The sequence below is a fragment of the Camelus bactrianus genome, chromosome 23 (assembly GCF_048773025.1).
Source record: "Camelus bactrianus isolate YW-2024 breed Bactrian camel chromosome 23, ASM4877302v1, whole genome shotgun sequence".
NCBI classification, from domain to species: Eukaryota; Metazoa; Chordata; class Mammalia; order Artiodactyla; family Camelidae; genus Camelus; species Camelus bactrianus.
Genome location: NC_133561.1, coordinates 3,886,078 through 3,893,129, shown reverse-complemented (window position 1 = coordinate 3,893,129; position 7,052 = coordinate 3,886,078).

Genomic DNA, 7,052 nt, shown 5'->3' with positions numbered 1-7,052 from the left:
TACAACAACATGGTCTATTAACCCAATGAGCATTTGTTAAAGGATCTTAAATTTCATACTGAAAGATCAAGCTACCCAAATGCCTTTATAGTGAAACCATATTTTATTAAATAGTCTTTTAAAAGTATATAACCAAAAAAAGGTATCTATTTTCAAAACCTGAATGGGGTGCTTACCTCTAGGCCAACTCACAAAGGATTATATGACAACAGTCAGTTCAGGAAGTTAAGCTGTTCTCCGGAAATGCATGTGAAAAACAACTGAGGTCACCGCTAGTCAAATAGAGGCAGTAAATAAAATTTCATGGAGAGAAAACAGTAGTAAAAAGGAAAATCACATAAACGAAATAAGTTAACTTAAATAAGGTATACTTCTACTCTTAAACATATGTACATGATCACATTTAAGTTTGTGAGATTTTAGGCAGTCAAGCCAAAGGACACATATACTTGACTCTGAAAAAATTTCTAGAGCGTTTTTAAAGAATGAATCTCAGGTTGACAATCAATAAACAAGATGCTCTCTCACATGTCCATCTAGTCCTAAGATTCTGTGGTCTTGGTTTACAGAAAGGGGACACTTTTACTAGTGACAGGTCAGAAAGTGACAGGTGTAACCAGTGAGCTGAAGCAGCTTGTTGTCAGATGGAGCTGGCCCGCCACCTTGTGGCCATACGTGCAATGAACACAACTTCCAGAAACCTGGCTGTGAAGGAGCCTGGGAAGAGCCAGGGCAAGCTCAGCCAAGTCTTTCAGTCACATCAAAACAGCATCAAACTCATGGAGACAGAAGACGGGTGGATTATTTCCTTAAAGAAGCACAAGAAGCTCACGTTACAGCCCCTACTCGTCTGTAGCAGGAGCTTCTATTTCCACAACTGGCACCAAGGGGCCTGTGAAACAAAGAGCATCTACCTGAGTTGTTCCCAGCCCAGGCTGCAGAGCTCACTCGAGGGTTTTGTGAGAAGCAAAGACCCCAGACCCTGCCCTGAGCCCTCCCCACGAGGGATGCTGCAGCGGGGCCCTCGAATGGCTGGTTTCAGCTGCAGTCAGGGAGCAAACGCCACGGAGCTCAACCCCATTCAGTAGGGCAGGTGGCGATTTTAACTGAATGTCCTCAAAAAGACCCAAGTTATTCTGTTCAAACACAAACCAACCAACCCCATACACTACGGCCGTCATATGGAGATTCTAACACACCAATACTGTCCAATTAACAAAATGTTTAGAAGATTAAATGAAACCCCAAATTTCATTTAAAATTTTTCCTCAGATAGTTTACCCAATAACCCTGCTCCACAAAATATATCCCCACTGACAGTCTCCTGACCTTCATTCCTTTTTAGGCCTAGGTACGTGAACCTTGTAGATTCATTTTTATACTAATAGTGAATTTCTCTCTCTCTTTGGCAAATATATCACTTTACCTAGTAAAGTTCTGTGGTTCTTGAGCTGTTATCTTTGTACATAAAACCTGTTTAACATGCAGTTTTCTGTACTTGTCCCCAGAAGTTCACGTTAGTAATTCTGCAGTGGTGAGTAGAAATCTCCCTGATTTAATTAACAAGCAGCGCAGACACGTCTGATGCAAGTGGCTGCCCTGATCTCAGACACACGCTGCTTGTCGCTGTGACGTGCTCCTTCACCAAGGGTGGGGGAGGTGTTTCACTCAAGGGATGTTCTAATATTTCTTTTCCACTACAGTGGTTTTCCAAAGGCGGGCCCTGGACCCAGTAGCACAGGCATCACCTGGGAACTTCTTAGAAATGCAAACTGTAGCCCTAGTCTACGCCTAAGGCATGAGAAAGTCTGGGGGTGGAGCCCCAAAAGCAGGTTAGCCAGCCCTCCAGGTGGTTCTGACACACTCTTAAGTCTGACAAGCACTGGTCTCCTCAGAGCATCCCAGACCCTTAGGGGCTGTTTGATGGAGCTTCTTCTTGTTCTTCGAATTTCCCCCTCATCCTCCTGACAGACGTCTTTAGGAAAGAATCATGCCCCGTGCCTATAACAGTATAAGGGAAAGTGCATGGCATTTCAAACCACAAGACCTGGATGGGAATCCCAGTTGTCAATTGCTCGGACTAAAACCATGCAGAAGTATTTTTACCCTTTTATTTCCTCATTAAAAATTTGGAGAACATTTATCCGGGACATAGAGTCAAGACCTCTGCCTGAAGCTCTCTCATTTGAGCACCCTGCACGGCTGCCGTTGGCAAGACTTCCAGGTTACAGATGAGAAAAGAGACACACAGAAGACTCAGGACGTGAACTTGCCTGCTGCCTTGCCTGGCCCTGACCCGTCGGACACAGACCCTTTGACAGTGTTGCCTTCTCTGCAAATGTGGACAATGACCCCGTGAGTTTGTTGTGATGATTAAACAAGGCAACAGAGTTTAAAGGAATCTGTAAAAAGTAAACATCACTTTTGTATATACTGACTTAGTGGTTTCGTGCGTTGAGTGGAATCAGCACACAAACCTGAAGCAGAGGGAAAGCAAAACCTAGTTAAAGTTTTGTTTTAAAGCCGAAACCATAAACCACCATACAGAGCTGTTTATGGAACAGAGGCAGCGTCCCCAAAGCAAAGGGAGGACGACCTGCGGAAGTGGCTGAGGGACAGGACCGGCGGGGACGCCGCCGCCTCCTCCTCGGCCCGGCGGCCCCGCAGCCCCGCCGGCGGCCTCCGTTCGGGCGGGCTCCGCTCCCAGCAGCCGCGCCCCCGACGCCGGGTCGCCATGGCGGCCTCGGGCCCTGCCGGGCTGCTCTCAGCGGCACCTGCAGGAACGCCGACCGCGTCCCCTCGGGGGAGCCGCGGAGACCTGGAGCGAGCTCGCCCCCTTTCTTGTCCGGAGGCCGGGACCCCGGGGAAGCAGCGGCCCCACAGAATCGCAAACTCCAGTTCAGGAGCGGACGGCAGAGGCACTGCGCTCGGTTTAAACTTCCCGCCTCGGCCAATGGGCGCGTCAGGGCCCGCTCACATCCGCGGGGGACCAATCAGCGAACATCCGCCTAGCCAATCAGACGACGGCGCCTTATTTAAACGTGCCGACGCCGCGCGTCGCTTTCTGCGCAGCAGGCGAGAATGGCGGCGGTTTCCGGCGCCTCTGAGACCCGGGCTTAGACTTGAACCTCGCTGCCGGTTTGTGAACCTGTCGGTTGAAGGGAAGAGAGTAACAGCACTTCCACAGTAAACGCAGCAGTCACTGCGGTTGCCGGGACAGCCTTAGGTAAAACCGATAAGTAGGCAGAATGGGTTCACTCCTCCCTGTTCCCCCAAGTTCCGGCCCCGGGTTACGTTCCCAAGCTTTCCGCCCGCGTTTCCTGGGGCCGCAGTGGGGGAAATGCGGACAATTAAATATACAGGGAGTGGGAACGTGCTGACCTCAGTGACTGACCCCAGCAGGGCCGCAGTAGTTTTAAAGGCGGGTTCTTACCGCGGGATACTGGGAGCAGAACTAGGTCAACCGGCGAAACCTGAGATCCCAGTGACTCGTCAGTGATGGTTCTGACAGGCATTGCCCTTGACGAATAACGTCTTGGTTTTAGTTTTACTTGTAGGTATCAGATAATAATGATGGCAGCTTACCTGTTGCTATTACTTTTTGCCAGAGTGTTTTAAACCCTCTGCATGTTTATCTCAGCCTTCACTTCAGCCCTGTGAGGAAGGTACCACTATTTGTGTTTTACAGACGAGCAACGCCGGGCGTCCAAGCCGGCTAGGAAGTGGCAGGGCCAGGAGAGGCACACGGCCGGTTGGGCTAGTCTTGCTCTTCCCCACTACGCCGTACTGACTCTAAAGACAGTAGGGAGCTTTAAAAAATGAGGTGGGATGTGTGTGGGTGCGTGAAGTGTGTCGGAAGGAACGTCCCTGAGTGGAAAAACAACACGAGGACGGTGACATATGAAATTATATTCACTGACACCCATTTTGGCCTATTTTTTTTTTTAAGTTTACATTAGCTTTTACGCTTGGTGGTGTACGGCCCGTGAATTTTGATGAATGTATAATGATATATATCCATCGTTAAAGAATCATACAGAATAGTTTCACTGCCCTAAAAATCCTCAGTGCCTCATGACCTAATGTTGAACCCTGTTACCTTAACAATATTTAAACCAAATTGTTTATAGAGCTTTTTTTTTAACAACAAAAAAAATCCTTTAGGATTGATGCTCAATGAAAAACTACTACATAACTTTTCAGCAAAATGTTAATATCAATTAGAGTAATTTCAAATACACTTAAATTATATTCATATTTCCTATTGTGAATGCTATTTGTCAAAATAACATTGCAAATGTAAGCCCTCTTAAGCTTAAGACATTGTTTGTTTCAAGTCTGTTTAACATGATAACACATTTTGTTCATATATGCTCTCCCCTCCTAGTTTCTCTTCTTAAAGCAATGCTGTTGACTCACAATTGAAAAGAAAAGAAAAGAAAAGAAAAGAAAAAAAAACCCCACCAGAATGAACTGTATTGGATATTTTAAATTTGCCCTCCACTTCCCCCCTCCACCCTTTTCCAGCCTGTTCTTTGCTGTGGGATGCTGATCTGTGTTATTTGCTACACCCATAAAGTTTCTTACTCTGTGGCTTCTGCTTTGCTTCAAAGGGGGAGGTGAAGGTACTTTCATCCCCTCCCCCCTTTAGGCTGGCTACATCTCGACATAAAAGTCCCACGTACCTAGAGAGGTTCCCTATCTGGGGATGCGGGTGTGGGAATGCCATGTTGTTACTGGTCCCAGGCTATTGCACGACTGCTTGTTTCCCTGCATCCCAGTCACATCTTTGCAAATAGTCCCTTTATTAAACTTCCTCGAATTGCACTAAACTGGGGACTGTTTCCTTAGTGACCCTAGCTCAAACTGGAGCCTTAGGAAATTACCTCTTAAGAGAGAGTTCTGAATTGGGTGGCTCCTGTTTGAGGAGCCCACAGATAAACTCTTGCTGGGGAGAAACACATCATGATGACTTTAGGGATGTGGTAGCATCATGATTCCTTACATTATCAGAGGTGGCAGCAGGGAACAAAGTGCACGTGAAAGGCAGTTTATTCAGGATCAAGTGTCTGAGGCTCACAGTTGCTATGGCAACAATTTACACATGATTATAAAGCTTAGAGTGTCACCTGACCACAAGAGAGTGCATACATAGGGGAAAAAAAATGAAAATCTATGAATATCCAAGGGTACCACTAAGAACGTATTTTGAGAACAAGAATGTGTGGACAGAAACTGAAGAAGTCCCTCACTTCCTGTGGTCTTAGGGAAGATGTGGCCAAGGACTGAGCCCACGTGTCTGATGGCAAATGTGGCAGACTGATTACATACTCAGCCCTGCCAGCTCTCTTAGCTAAGGGGAGGAGTGGGACCCTGGGAATGAGTATGATATTTGGGAAAATTTAAAGGGTGCGAATTTGTAACTCTCCCCATTTACGCAAAGCTCTCTTCCTAGGAGAGACAGCCCCCTGTACAGTTTCATTATACTGATGACATTTGCTAATTAAATCTGATGAGTAAGAAATAGCTGTCAAGAAATGTGAGGATCTGAGATTTCTAGCCTACTAAAGTTTTATTGGAGCACAGTGGCACACATTTGTGTACATATTATCCACGACGGCTTTCACGTTGAAACGGCAGAGTTGAATAGTTCCAGCAGAAATCATATGGCCTGCAAAGCTGGAAATATTAGTGTTCGACCATTTACAAAGTAGTTTGCTGACCAGGGGTCTAATCTGGAGAACCATATAACTGATAAGGCGAGCAACATTCTATTATCACGTCAAAGTGGGACATACCAGCCCAGGGCTGAGCAGTCCCTGAGTTCACGAGCTGCACAGACAACTTGGGTCCAGTGCTATCTCCTCCTACTACTTTGCTGACTCTAATCTGTACCTCGGGAAAATTGGAGATTTCTTTGTGGCCATTTCATAAAGGAAGAAAAAGCCTGGTTTATGGATGGATGTGTATGGGAGGCCAGATGCAAATAGAGCCACACTTGGGCCTCCTCCCAGGGTTAGGTGAGAATACGCTAGGTGAGCACAATTGTGGATGGTGATGCATCTAGTCCACTTCGGAAGGAAGAAGACATGTCTAAGGTGAAGCTCTCTGCTCACTCATGGGCAACAGCTAACAGGTTGGCCAGCTGGTCCAAGCTTTGAAAAAACAAAATGTAAAACTGGTGTCTAGTAGGTTCGGGGAGGAGAGGCACGTAAAAGGGCCCCTCGAGGGACAGCAAGCTAAGAAGTTTGTTTCCCAAGTAAATGCCCATCAGAGATCCAAGGCAAAGGAGCTCAAAAATCAGGCAAATAAGACAACCTGTCCTGTTGGACGTCGGCCTCTTTCCTTGCTTGGGGAACCCATGGATGAAGTGGCTGTGGCAGCAGAGATGGGGGCTATAGAAGAGCTTAGACTCTGTCTGCCCCTTACCAAGGCTGGGCTGATGTGCCACTGCTGATCCGTTACCAGAGGCCAGTGCTGAACCCCCAGTATGACTCCCTCCCCGAGTGGGACCAAGCTGCTACCTGTGGCATGCTGGTTACAGTGAACCCTTTCTATCGTGGAAGAGGTGACACCTTCCTCTCTGGGATAGGTGCATCTTCTGAGTATACACTGTTGTACTTGTACTCCCCCCCACCCCACACCCACAGAATTGTAGAATGCTTTCTCTAGAGCCAGTGAATCTGTGGTGGTTTTCAAAATGTGTCTAAAAAGTCTAAGCTACACCTCCCTTCAAGAGGGGAAGCTTAATTTGTGTCCCTTGAGTGGTGTGGACTCAGTGAGTCACAGGGCAGCGTGATGCAATATCACTTCCTAGATTAGGTTATAAAAAGACTGCAGCTTCAGTCCTGGCTGTGTTCTCACTCTCTCTTTTTCTTCCGCAGGGGGAAGTCAGCTGTGTATCACCAGGTAGCCCTGGGGAGAGAGGTCGTGTGGGGAGGAACCACCTCCCAGAAGTGCGCTTGGAGGTCAAGCCTGCTCTGGGACGGCCCCTGGAGACTCAGCTCCCGTGAACAGTGGGCTTCGACCTCACGGGAGATCCCAGCCAGAGC